Raw genomic sequence first — 15,445 nt, forward strand, 5'->3', positions numbered from 1 at the left:
GTCAATGGGGTTGGGGATTGAATCCACGGAACTGGGATGTCACAATGCTATAAATCAATACAATAGATAACACTGAGCAAAAATAAATCTGCACCTGTATAGCCAATTGATATTCTGCAGAGATGCCAAGAAAACAAAATGAGGAAATGTCAGTCTGTTCAATTAGTGGTGCTGGGAAAATGAGACAACTACATGCAGAAGAACATAATTAGAACTCTGTCTCTCATCGAATACAAAAATTAACTCAAATGGATTAAAAAGCCTAGTGCTGTGGTGTGCCTCTATAATTTAAGCTACTCAGGGGTCTCAGCAGGGAGGATCACCTGAGCCTAACTGTTCAAACTATAGAATGAAACACTTATGCCATTGCAGTCTACACCAGGTAATATAGTGAGACCTGACCTATAAGAATATATATTTAAAAACATTTAAAATTAAAGATGTAATGACAACACCAATCTGTGAAACAAGTAGAATAAATCACAAGACGCATTTAATGAACTTGGTCTTGGCAAGAATATTTTTTGGATAAGACTTCAACAACACAAGCAAAAAAAAAATGCACAAACAGAAAAATGAGGTTATACGATACTACAAAAATTCCTTACAGAAAAAAATAAAAATAAAATAAAATAAATCACCAGACTAATATAATGAGAGCAAATATTTGCAAACTGTCCATCAGACAAGGGGTTAATCAAAATGTACAAGGAAAGAAAAACAGATTCAAAAGAACAAGAAAATAATAACCCAATTAAAAATAAGTATCTTCTCTTTACCAAAGAATACATATACACAGCTAACAGGTGTAGTGTGTGTGTGTGTGTGTCTGTAGCTGTGTGTGCACACACACTATATATAAATATCTCAACATTTCTCATCATCACGGAATTGCAACCTCTACCTTCCAGGTTCAAGTGATTGTACTGCCTCAACCTCCTAAGTAGCTGGGATTACAGGGGCATACCACCACTCCCAGCTACTTTTGTATTTGTAGTAGGGGTGGTTTCACCATGTCATCTAAGCTGGCCTCGAACTGCCACCCTCAGATGATCTGCATGACTTGGCCTTTAAAAGTGCTGGGATTAGAGGTGTGAGCCACCATGCTCAGCCTATTGCAACAAATTTAAGAAATGTATAAAATTTCTTAAATTAACCTTGTAACAAAGAAGAAATTTGCCAGGCACGATGGCACATGCCTGTAATCCCAACACTGGGAGGCCCATGTGGGTGGATCACGAGGTCAGGAGCTTGAGACCATCCCGGCCAATATAGTGAAATGCCATCTCTACTAAAAACACAAAAATGAGCTGGGCTTGTTGGTGTGTGCCTGTGGCCCCAGCTATTTGGGAGGCTCAGGCAAGAGAACCTCTTGAACTTGGGAGTTGAAGGTTGCTGGGAAGTGAGATCATACCACTGCACTCCAGCTTGGGTGACAGACACTGTCTCCAAACAACAACAACTACAGCAACACAACTAGGTGTGTTTTTACTACATCGGGATTTATTGGTTCTAATATTTTCAGGTGTTTTATTTATCTGTTGAGTTTTCTGGCTAATGTGTTGTTCATTTTTTTGTTCCTTCTGCCTAAATCCTTTTATTTCAGGAGATTCAGTCAATTAAACTTAAATTATCTCCAGAGTATGGCCCAAAATCACTTCAGCCATTATCACTGGTATTAATTCTTTGGCTTTGCAGGAGTGTTTATTGCCCTGCTAGTGTCACCAATTGCCCTAGCAATTACTAATTTTTATTTGCATAGAAGATTAAATCATGAGATTGCACACTTTTGCAAGTGTTTATAAACTTCTGCACTTACCTTTCAAAGAAAAGTAACACTTATCCCCAGTGACTCCTTATTCTATAAAACGTACATATTTTTTATACATTCTAGTGTCTTGGAAGTCTAAATGCAGATCTGAATGGAATTAGTTCTCAGAAAATTTATAGTACTCGTGAAAATCAGTATAGTAGTAGACAGAAATCATATGGAAATGAATTGTTTAGCTAATTTTGATATTCCAAGTCACAGCTCCAAATTTAGGATGACTAGAAAATCTACCACTAACATGTTAAATCACATGAGTTGGCAAATAAAACTTGTGAGATTATTTTTGAGCCATACTCTCTTCTCTCTCACTCTACCCTCATTCCTTAATTTAAGGTTATATTCGTATCCCTCATTACTATTTAGAATGCCCATTAGGCTGAATGAGAATAATATTAAAGGGAGCAGAAAAAACCACTAACTAAATCCCATTTTCATTTTTTAAAAACTATTATCTTATGACTGATAAAAATTGAATAGGAAAATTTTCAAAATTGTGAAAGCTAAATAAAACTGAACAGGGATGCATTTCACTTAGAGGAATGATGATTACCCCATCCTTAATCTTGTTAGTGAACTATATGTATTCTATTCACTTGTTGGAAACAGAGTGAGAGATATTTGTGTCACTTACATCACTGTAGGTCCTAAAGGAAGAACGTGCCAAAAAAAGTAATGCAGATTTATTTCTTCTAAAGTCTTTGCTGGAAAACATTAGGAAGCAAAGCTCATATGGGGTCTGGGCCCAAGGACCAATTTTTCTTCCAAAGATAAAACTCCTCCTGTAATTTGTTTATCAGTCTCTGCAAACATGGTGTCCATTCTCAGCATGCTGCTAATTCAAACACTTCTTGTCAGTGAATCCAGTATATTTCCATATCAAATCCAAAGAGAAGAAAACAAGATTCTGTATAATTCACTATACATGGAAAATGTAAAAAGGTAAATATGGATCCCTAATCACAATACAAATACATATATCTGGTTTAGGAAATAGTGAACCACGACTTGACATAATGCAGTCAATTTAAGCATTTGACATAATTTAGTCAATATGTCAAATAACTTGACATATTATTTCTTCAGCAAACATTGTTTCAAGGAAATAGACAATAAACCTTCTATGAGGTCTAAACTACCTCTTAACACCAAGATGATACTCCTGTATTCAAGTAGTAAGAAGAAAGGGATATATTTCTCATAAGTTTTCTTTTTGTGCTCTGCAGCCAATGTTTGCCGCCGACATTGACTAAAAAAAAAAACGGCACAAGTTCTAAGCCAAATCCAACCATGACACTAAGAAAACTATCTAGCAGATATTTCTTATTTGGAAAGGAATACAAAACAGTGAGTCTTTTAAGTTCCACTTGTTAGATGTTAGTCATTTTGCATTTAAAATACTGTTTCTTGGCTTGATGCACTGAAGTTATTAATCAAGTAAAGTTTCAATTTAAATAGAATGGAAATCTAGACTTTGCATGGTTATAGAACATGTAAATTCTATTTTGTTGGGGGGCCGTATGAAGCAGGTCATAATAGGTTCTTTCTAGACAAACTATCAGAGAAATTTTGTGAAGGTCAATTAGTCATTATGGGTGGGAAGCAATATTCAACAAAAATGAATAGGAAGGAAGACAAAAGGCAACAGTACTTTTAAATCAAGTAAATATTGGAATGGAATTTAGACAGAAAACTTTTCTGACTAAAAATTCTGTTAATATAATAAAAAGACATGAAATGTGTAAGAATACAATGCAAATTACCAGAGAGACAACATAGTATTTCCCCAGAAGATGGTGGTCATTTGTTAAAATATCAATGGGAAAATAGACGTAGTAGTTTAAAAAAGAGGGAGGGAAGAATCAAGAAGTTATCTATTTTATTTTTATTTTATAAGATGTTCATTTCCTGAACTTTCTTTGCATTGCTTTTATTCTCATAACTTACCATAAACATCCTTTCCTCCAATTTGTTAAGTTTTAAAGTAGAGTATTAAATTCCTCAACTTCTGTTGTTTGTTATTCTGATCTAAATCACACCTTTAACTATATGCATGTATTTATTCAAAGACAAAACCTTTATCATATTTTAAAATACATCCTCCTGGACCCAATCCATCAATGTGATTGATTTTTTCCTCTTTCGTATAATTTCTTTTATTCTCTTCTTCACTGCCCTGATTTCTTTATCTCACGTATATAAAAACTCCATATTTTACGATCCACAGCAGAGACTGTCTCTTTTGGTACTGACATTTTTCTCTGCTTTTAATTTCAACAGAGAATTTCTATTAGCTATTTTATTTCCATCAGTTCATATTCTGTCTCAGGTTTTATCCCACAACAATGAAGTCACAGTCCTTTCTCAAAGGCCATGAGTGACACCCTAACTGCTAAATTTAAAAGGTTACATTGAATTTCAGGTGAATATTTTTTCCATTGATAATATGCTCTCACTTGAAAATTCCACTTACCTTACCATCCCCAACAGTCTACCGAATATACTATACTTAAAATAATCACATTTTTTGCCGAATATTATATATATATATTATATATATATTTTTAATTTATTGTCTTTGTTGTTTGTTTGTTTACTGAGACAGGGTCTTCCTCTGTTGTCCAAGCTGGAGTGCAGTGGTGTGATCAAGAACTCACTGCAGCCTCAAACTCCCATGCTCAGGTGATATTTCCACATCAGCCTCCTGGGTGACTGTGAATACAGGCACACAGACTAGCTAATTTTGTTAGAAATGGGGTCTCTCCCATGTATACCAGCCTTGACTTGAGATTCTAGGATCAAGTCATCTGCCTGCCTCAAGCTCACAAAATGCTGGCATTGGAGGGGCTAGCCACCAGGCCTGGCCAAATATAAGTTACTTCTTATTCACCCTCTTCCTTGAACTATTTCTGATAAATTTGCTCTCAATCTCCCAGTTATCTCTTCCTGTACGATGGATTTCTGAATGGTACTATGAGTCCCAAATGGTAATCTCCTGCCACTCTCTTACCAAAGACCAAATCATATATGGCTCTATTACACATACTCATGTTTAACAGGCAATTTGATCTCAAGGCTATACACTGAATTCTGGTGCTTCTTCCAAACATCTTCCCCCAAGTGTATCCCATTTAACCTGATAGTAATTACATCCTGTTTCCAAGGCCTAAAACTGTAAGGTCATCCTTGATGCTTTTCTTTTCATCTCCTCATTTCTATTGATCCTCAAATTCTGCATGTTTTCCTTTTAAAACAGGTCCAGAATCTAACCACTTTTCCCTATTCTTCCTGCCATCACCCAGATACAGGTTATCCACATTTCTCATCTGATTAACTCAGCCTCTTTACTGATCTCCTACCTTACACTATTACAAGTATTACACTATCACTACTATTACAACTAGGTGAATTATATCTCAGATACTATAAAATTAACCATTTTAAAGTACACATTCAGTGATTTGCAGGATATTCCCAATGTTATGAAACCATCACTATTATTTAAATATAGAATGTTGCCCTTACCTTAAAAAGTAACTCTACCTATGAACATTCAATATCAGCTTCCCTTTTTCCTAAGCTAAAACCATGGTCTTTATAATGTCACAAAAAACCATATATTATTTTCTTCTTATTCTCTTTTCATATCTTCTTCTACCATCCTCTTTCTTGTTCAGAGCCTCAGTATACACTGTGACTTCAGCGGTTTTCCGCTCCTTTTTGTTTCAAGAAGTTTGCTCAAATCTCCTTTGAGCTTATGCTATTCACCTGCTTATAAATGAACCCAAAATCCTTATCCTTCTTACATAAAAATAAAATCACTAGATATTGTCACTACTTTCCACTAAAGCAAAAATGTAAGTTCCATCAGTACATGGATTTTGTCTTTGCTCAGGTGAACTGGCATAAACAATACCAGATGTATTCACAGTTAATTTGATCTTTTCTCATTTATTTATTTTTTATTTTTGGCACATGAGTGGGGTGTGATTAAATCTTTCTCTGTTGCTCAACCTGGAGTGGCAGGATCTCAGTTCACAGCAACCTCCGCCTCTCAGGTTCAAGCAATTCTCCTGAGTCAGTCTCCTGAGTAGCTGGTAGCTCAGGCACCTGCCAGCTTAACTGGCGGTTTTTTTGGTTTTTTTTTTGACATTTTTAGTACAGACTGAGTTTTGCCATGTTGGCTAGGCTGGTCTCAAACTCCTGAATTTGAATGCAATATATTATATAGACAAAGGAATACTTAGGGAGTTTTTAAATTATAAAGCTGTTTTTGTTCATTAATAAGAGTTTACTTTGAAAGTGTATTTTCCTTTAGAAAAAAATTAACTCTTTTTTTAGTTTGTTTTTGATCAACTAGTTTACCATTTTATTAGCTATCAGGTATATATTTAAAATAATTTATGTCAGACAATATTAAATTAAAAATATATGTATTTCTTAAGTGTTCCCCTATACTTGGTGTTGGTAACTAAACTGAGTTTTATTGAATCATATGTTAAAAAACACTGAAACCTTAGTGTAAAAAGTAGCCAAATTTAATGGTACAAAATGTTTGTATTTAAAATGTGTTCATGAGAAATATTTTAATAAGCCAAGCCTTGAAGTTGCTTAATGTTATTTTATTTAAATTCTAAGAGAGGTATGGCTTTAAAAATCATAATGTGAGAAGAGAAACTTTGAGTGCATTGTATTACTTCTAAATATCCACCTCTGTCCAACAAAGTAAGTAGTAATGTTCAAATCTTACACAGAATTGAAACTTAGGGTGGGAAGTCATATAAGTAAATTAACAAATGATAACAAAATTTAGTTCATTTCAAGAGAAAACTGAGGTTTAAGAATACAATTCACAACACATTCTGTACTGATCTTTAATTGGAAAATGTGAAGTTATATTTGTTTATGTTTTTATCTATGTGAGTGTATTTTCTAGCACATTGCAGAATTTTCTAGCTAAACTCACTGCTTAAAAGGTCAGATCTTTATTTGTCTTGTGGGATCTATGTAGAAAGAAGAGTTTCCTCTATAAAAACACTTTTGTTTTTGTTAATTTATTTACAGTCGCATTGACATGGTAAATGTATATAATCAAAAGATTTTTTTTAAACAAACAAATTTTTTTAAAAAACAAACAGATAATGTCATTAAAATATGAACCTAAGGGATCTGTTGTTAAAAATCTGTATAGTTACTGGATTTGTTATTAATATCAAAATTTAAAATACTCCTTCAAAGATGGCTGTATTGATAAATGAGTTGTTGTTGATATTAATTTGTCACTTGATGAAAAGACAAGTGGATAGAATTATTTTCATACTACAAGCATTATTTTTTCTTCTTATCTCAGGTTGTGAGCAGCTTTTGAGTGGGAATATCTGCTCTCTGTTAGATCTCACCCACCAGAAAAACTTATGGGACTCAAAAATACTGGTGCTAATTTTCACATGAATTCTGTGATCCAACAGCCACATATAATATATTATATATACACTATATATAATATATTTTATAATATATAATTATATAATATATTATTATGTAAATCCATATATTATATATAAATCTATATATAGTATAAACTATATATTATATATAATTTATGTGTGTGTATGTGTATGTGTGTGTATATATATATACGTATATATATATATATACGTATATATACGTATATATATATATACGTATATATATACGTATATATACGTATATATATATATATACGTATATATATATATATATACACACATACATATATATATAGTTTCCACCAGAAACAGTATTCTTGCAATTGAATGCATAGGTGAAAATATAGACAATGAGTTTTCAAAGATGAGAAGCAGAACAGTTAGGTAAACTCTAATTATTAATTATTATTACTTCAAAGATTCTGATAGCAGCTACTATTTTTCTCTCAGAAATTACTGTACTTTAAAAGAATTATGCGGGAAGATCTTCTTCATAATATGGCTAAAATCTCTGAGATACTATGACTGATATATTTATGTTATCTGTTTCATAAGCTGTGCTTTTTCTAAAATTCTCTCTATATTTTTCTCAAATGAGAGCTTTTTCTGCTAAAGAAACAAATTTCTTCTTCAAATTATGTTATGTGAACTTGTAAAAAATATTAGTTAAGAATTATCATGAAACTGCCTATGAAAGGTATTCATTTGAATATAAAGCGGTAAAAAGTTAGATCATAGTGGTAGGTCACCTATTTAGGATACATCTCCAAATAAGAGAATATGGGATACCTAAATTTTGGTAATGTTTATACTCAAGATCTTTATTATTGTTATTTTTTTTTTTACCTTTCTGTACAGATATTGATAGAAACTAAATTTAAAAATTAGAATATTTTAACTGTAGTAAATGGTTCTACAATTTCTTCTTTTTTTCCTTTCAGTGGGCAGAAATAGTTTGTCTTTTAGCTACTAGCTTCTCAGCACTTATCATATATAGGATTACAAAACACACACTTTCTTTCTCTTTGCTAGATCCAGTAAATTATATCATCCAAACATTGCAGTCGTGGTAGCTTTACTTTTAGTAGAGTCTTCATATGGGATGTTCACCAATACTTCTTAACAGCCACTATTGGAAGAAAAATTGTAATGTGAGTTCCGGTACTATAGCCTGTGTGCCCCCTAGGGTGTTGAATTTAACACATATAGTGATGGTTAATCATACCAGCAAGAAGCAAATGAAACAGACAGAATATAAAATTGCAAATTAGATATCTCACCTTTGTACTTGGTTGCTTTTGCTTTATGTTGTCTCGGCAACATACTGTGGCACATATGTCTGCCTTGTTTCTTTTTCTATGCAATCAGCTTCTCCAGGGCAGGACGTGGATATTGTTTCTTTCTTTGTCACAAATCTAAGACAAAATTAAAAGCATACAGAAATTTCTCAGATACTTGTAAACAGACAATATTTTGCTATATGGCTACAGACATGTTTTGACTTTTGGAGCTTCTGTCTATGCTCCCCTTCCTTCCACAACTACGGTTAATAGGCATATTTATTGAGTGTTAATAATTCTGATTTAATCATGTAAATAATCTTATGTAATTTGGAAAATGCATTATTCTCAAAAGAAGATTCTGAATCCTAGAAAGACTAATTAACTTACTCCCCAAACTGTACTTATTCCCCCAAAGTTACTCATGGCAGAGGACTCACTTGTCTTTACTCCTGCCTGCTTGACCAAACTTTACTGTATTATGTCCAGTGTATATTATTATTTTATTACTCTTTTATAATAACTTCTCTGTGAACTCAGTTATAATAGTCCGTGTTTGAAATAAGCAATAATCATAAAAATTAAAAAATAAATTAAGTGCTTTGAAAATTAGGAGCATAAACAGTATATCACCTTATTCAGTAACTTTTGGTATTTCTTGTAACCTCTTTCCTTGTATTTATAAAGTTAAATTAGTGCATTACTGATTTCTTTTGATCTTTAATGTTGGTACCCAAGATAATTTACTAGAATTGTTTTATTTATTTGAAGACAAACCAAAGTTAAGTAAGACAAGAGATAGAAAAGAGTACAATATTAGTGTCCTAAGACAGCTTCAAGACATCTTTGTTCATTTAGCTGTTTCCAAACTACAGTCCTATGTACCCAAGGAATTTTGGTCACAGTTAAGGTAAATTTCATGTAAGTGATTATTTCAGTTTCATAAAAACCTCAATACATTGACTAAACATTACTCAGAAAAAGGCTTCATACAAAGGACATTATGTTAAGTGAAATTAGCCAGGAAATATAAAAGACAAAGATTGCATCTTTTTATTTATATGTGAGAAATAACAAAGTTGATCTCATGGGGGTAGAAAATAGAATGACAGATTATTATAGGCTGTGAAAGATATTGAGCAAACAAATAAGTGAGTTAGTTGATGGGTAAAAAATACAGTTAGAAGGAATAGGTTCTAAAGTTTGATTGTATAGGAGAGAGAATATAGGTATGAATAATTTGTTATAGATTTCAAAATAAATAGAAGTTTAGATGTGGAAAGCTGTTTACACAAATATGTCGGTAATAATTTAAGGGGTGCATTAAAGAAGGACATGTTGATTTCCATTTGATGAACAATCCTCTCCAGGATGATTGGGAGGTGATTAGAACCAGGACAACATGATGCATTCACTTGAGGTAGCAAACTTATAGAGATGCAGCAGTAATACAGAGATAAGATTAATCTACACATATTTCTCTTACACTCTCTAAGGAACAGAAATTCCAAAATCTAAGTCTAGGCCAGAAGAGAAACATAGACGGCAAATAACAATAGGCCAACTAGGAAGGGCCATAACATAGTTGGATTACAATGTACAAATATCAGTAGCCCTGATGATGTATTTATAAGTCTCGACTAAGGTAGACTGCAAGTTGCATTCATACTGGTTGATGCTACTGCTTATGTACTATAAAAGATAAAAACATAGTATATTCTAACCAATTTGAACAAACAAATTGCTGTTCCTCAAGCTATGCAACACACTTAATATCCTATTGTTTCCAACAATGGGTGTTGAGATATTACGTCAAATAAAAAATTATATGAATTATTTAAAATCAGAAGGCGCTTATATCCTCAGTAAACCCTACATCTAACAACAAAAGCTTTAAAATAATATAGAAATAAACTAGGAGACTTACTGCTCTCAAGGAAAATTGTGACTGGCTAGCAAAGCAGTCAGAAATCTTGGCACAATAGTGATTCAAGGTACTGTGGATTCTGACAATATGCAGTTCACTGGGATTAGATGAAACCAAATTTTAGAAGCATCACTTAATAAATTCTACCACAAAAGTGCCCCAAGCACAAAAATATAATCTACTATGCTTCACACATTGTGACATATGAAAATTGTGCATATTGGTTTTAATATTTTAGAATTTCTATTAAAATATATCCATATTCTTTATCTCAACAAGAAATTAAACTATCAAACATTAAATGTGAAGAACGTGTATAATTAAAATCTTCTTGTTTTTTACATTTTTCCCCATTTTATATTTTTTCTGGTGATAAAAAATAAGGTTTCTGAGCAATACAGCTGTTATTCTGGGCAACTGTTGTAATTCAGGTAATTCCATCCCTTGGCTACATGAACTTGATGAGAAGTCATGCTGAATGTTACTTTAAATGATTAACCTGGCCGGGTGCAATGACTCACCACTTGTAATCCCAGGAGTTTGAGAGACCGAGGCGGAGGTGGGTGGACTGTGAACTCAGGAGATCCAGACCACCCTAACTAACACAGTGAAACACTGTCTCTACCAAAAATACAAAATTAGCCAGATGCATGCCTGTAATCCCAGCTACTTCAGAGGATGATACAGGAGAATCGCTTGAACTCGGGAGGTGGAAGTTGTAGTGAGCCAAGATCACAACCATTGCACTTCAGCCTAGGCAACAAGAGTGAAACTATCAAAAGAACAAATAAAACAAAAGAAGAAAGGGAGAAGGAAAGGAAAGAAATAAAGAAAGGAAGGAAGGTAGGAAGGAAAAGAAATGGAAAAGGAAGGAAGGGAAGAAAAGAGAAAAGAGGGAAGAAAAAAGACAAGAAATCTGCATTACTCACATTGTGGCTGATCTTCCCAGAATATTTTAACACAAATATTTGTTTTAACTTAGAAGTGCTCATAAATGGATTTTATTTATATTTTTGGTCAGTATTTGTTCTTTATGGTAAATTTCATATTAAAGCTGGCAAAATTGTTAAGTTTTACTGCCACTGGATTTTAAGAAAGACTAAATGAATTACTTTATACTCTTATTGAAATATCACACATTTTTATGAACTAGGACAAGGTAGCACCTAATTACAAAGAAAATATCACAAGGGTAAAATAAAACATGATCCCACTTAAACTATTCTTCCTCCGATCATCTTGCCAAAGCTGTCCTAGAAATTTTTTTTTAATTTGCAGTCACAGCTGATAAGTTACAAAATATGTTATAAAATAATAATTGAAGACCATATAAGTAAATCATCAAAATGAGTTTTGAAAAAGAAAATTATTATTATTATTATTATTTAACCTGCTGATACATAAAGCCTATTGAATGAGGATATAATGGAGCATCTTCTGTTGGAGAGGTCTTATGCCCATCTAAAGCATCATGGTCAACTGGCTCCAAATTCTAAATATTTAAATATCAACAATTTGATTATAAAAGTAACTTTATACCTTATATTTTATTTTCTTCGTTAGAATAAACTTTTAAAAAATGCAAGAAAGCTGACAGCTATAGCATCTTTACAATTCCTGCAAATGATTTATAATTTAGGGAAAAATTCTGAATTATATTAGCTACATAATTTTTAGGCCATTTCACACAAGTTGCTTCCAAAAGGAAACTGCTTTTTGAGAACAAACAAACCAATGCTAATAATTTCACAAAATAAATATTTTTAAGGGCAATATTAATACATACACATTGGCTTATGCATTTAAAAATTACTTCTCTTTTTCCCAGATATATCTGCTGCCCTTTGGGGGCTTCCCTCAGCCACCTCATCTAGACAAAGTTCTCAAGCATTTGCAAGTGTCATCCTAGCACTATTTGATTTTTCTAATAAATAACAATTTGATGTTTTATTGTTTTGTACTGGCGGACAACAATTTTTGTAGGCATATTTAATTCTTTCCAGTTTATGGTTTTCTTTCAATTTTCTATATACACGAAATGACTCAATTTTCTTTCTTTTTTTCCCACGTGAAAGCACAAACACAGTCCTTCACTTCCACAAATTATGCAGTTGAGTTTCCCACATTTGGGGAAATCTCATGGGTCAACACATCTAGAGTGCAATAGATCTGCCTTTCCTTGGGAAAGCCACCTTCGTGATCATGGTGTCTCCCCTGGCAGGGAAGTATCCATTTTCTTTTTAAGAATTCCATTAGCCTTTGAAAGAAAATACAAATATAAATGTAATAGAATTCAGAATAATTTTCAGTATCAGCTTAAAATGTTAATTTCAATCATCCATGATTATTCTTTTCTAAAAGAGTTCTTAATTCTGACACAGGCTTCTACAAAATTGTAAGAAAAAACAGTATGATAAACAACGAAATGACTGCTAAATAAAACTACCATACATTTTATGCACTGATATACTCATTTTTGATACTGACTCTTAGAGTGTTCTATTGTATCTAACAGCCATTCTCGGTCTTCCGGAATTTTATCATGTGCACTATGAGCTTTAAAAATAATCAGATGAAAATAATTTACAATATGTAGTAGCTAATATTTTACTGCCTAATGTGTGTCATTCAGAACAAGTTTTTGAGGTAATCTAATTAATATCAGTTAGTTTCCTAAGCAGGTAGCATTAGTAAATCCATTTAACAAATAAAAAATCAATTACAGTTAGAACAAATACTTCACCAATTATTACAGATTTAGCCAGTTGAGGAGCTAGTTAGCAATCTGACCCAATCATCTGATCTTTTGGTGTATTATCAATTTAAAATATTATGGTTAAGTATACTATCCATGCATTACTACAAGTGAATTAAAAACTGTAATGCTATAATACTTTTCATAGTTCTATTTTTTATTCTATACTTAGGATTATGCTCCCTGGCCCAGGCTGGACTACAGGGACAAGATGATAGCTGATAGCTCAATGAGGCCTCATGCCCCAGGGTTCATGGAACACTCCTGCCTCAGCCGTCCAGCTACTTGGGATTAGAAAAATGCACCACCATGTCCCACTCACCTCATTATTTTTACTAAATATGAGTAGCATTTTATGACTACCTTTTTAAAGAAAAAACAAAACTTACTTGGTTTTTACTCATTTTTCAGAGACAACATTTTAGAATGTAAAGCAAGAATCTCATGATAATTAAACAGTGATATTAATTGGCAGTACAAAATTGATTTCAATTCTGACAGTAAAGAACACACATGATGAGTAAAACAATTTTCAACGACAAAAATAAAAATTGCCTGATTTACTAATGATCAGTCATTTTCTTTCACAGCTGGCTAAATTGCAATATATTTACACTGCCAACTGTTTTATGTTCTTAGGAATCAATATTAAAAATCACAAAAAGAAGACCTCTGTCTGTTTTGTCATCACCATGACAGATAAATAAAATAGTTTTTTTCTCTCTACCATGTATCTTACTTAATAAAATGATATTATATTCCAAGTCAGAGGCCAGATTTTTTTTCTTTTTGCCATAGGAACATTTATAATATATATTTCTTTTGAAAAAGGTAATTTTTATAATCTAATTTCAGGTAAAGAATAACATGGATAGGCTTCTTCTAACACTTAAACAATACACATTTCATTATCTTATTCTCTTAAAAATTATAATAAAGTGAAAATCATGTCATTTGCCACATTATTAATAGTATCAAAAGTTTTCATGTGAAATTTCGATTAATATTATCTTTGCCTATATTGTTATCTGCTGCCTTGAACAGTGTTGGTACTCAGCAGATGCTGATATATATCTGTTGAATACTGCCTATTGAATAGACTAAATGTTCATTAGACAAAATATTTCAAGCTTATCTTAATAAAGAGAATAATAAATTTATACATGAAACCCACATTAATCCACATCAACTATTTTCCACATTATGTCAACATGTATACCTTTAATGTAAACACCTCCTTGGATGAGATGAGGCTAAGATGTGATCTAGCCTTACTTTAGGGCAAATACAAGAAGTTACATAATAAACAATATATGACTACAAACAATTTTTAAAATGGTATAAATTAAATTCTATTGATAGGGAACTCAGTGTCATTCGTACAACATTAATTATCTCCTTGAAATCTATGATGGTGGACCAAAGAACAATTAGAAAATTTTAATTGCTAAAATCTAATATTTCTGTTGTTTAAAATTTAAAATTATCTTTTGCCTTTAATTATTGTGTTCTACAGCTTTATAATTATTTTATTATCAGGTTTTCAGTTTGCTTATTATAATGTTTATTGAGTGAAAATTGTGTGTTTGTGTGTGGGCATGTGTGTATAGAGTTTCCAGATGTATAGTCTGATTGTTTCTAGAAACCTATAACAATAAAACTTCGAATCTCCTGGCAGAGTTGGGCAACTAATTCTGGTGCAAATCTTTGGCTTATTTTATTGCAGATGACACAACTAAGAATTCTAGAAGAATGCTAAAGATTTGTGTTGAGCATTAACATAGTTCTTTAAAATTATAATTTTTCTCGAAACCAGTCTGGCCATGATTGTGAAACCCCATCTCTTCTAAAAACACAAAAATTAGCCAGGCATGGTGGCAAGCACTTGTAATCCCAGCTACTCAGGAGACTGATGAAGAGAATTGCTTGAACCCAGGAGGCAGAGGTTTCAGTGAGCTGAGATTCCACTCTTGCCCTCCTGCCTGGGTGAGACAGCGAGAATTCCTCTTACACATACATGCACACACACACACACACACACAAATAATAGTAATAAAAAATAAAAAAGAAAAAAAGCTCTTTTTCTTACATCCTGATAGTCTAACTACTTAGAGGCTACAGATTGCTTTTGGATAACTTAATGTTGTCTGCCATGATAACATTAACTTTTCCAAAAATGTTTCCATT

The 15,445-nt window shown here is 32.5% G+C and overlaps 1 non-coding gene across 1 annotated transcript; it reads right to left on the reverse strand.

Annotated features, from left to right (window-relative positions):
• Positions 1-12,572: 12,572 nt before the first annotated feature.
• On the reverse strand, positions 12,573-12,732 carry LOC129053563 (U1 spliceosomal RNA). The gene has a single exon (XR_008518351.1). It is a non-coding gene; the product is annotated as a U1 spliceosomal RNA (small nuclear RNA).
• Between the last annotated feature and the right edge of the window lie 2,713 nt (positions 12,733-15,445).

This window comes from Pongo abelii, chromosome Y, assembly GCF_028885655.2.
Source record: "Pongo abelii isolate AG06213 chromosome Y, NHGRI_mPonAbe1-v2.0_pri, whole genome shotgun sequence".
Taxonomy (NCBI): domain Eukaryota; kingdom Metazoa; phylum Chordata; class Mammalia; order Primates; family Hominidae; genus Pongo; species Pongo abelii.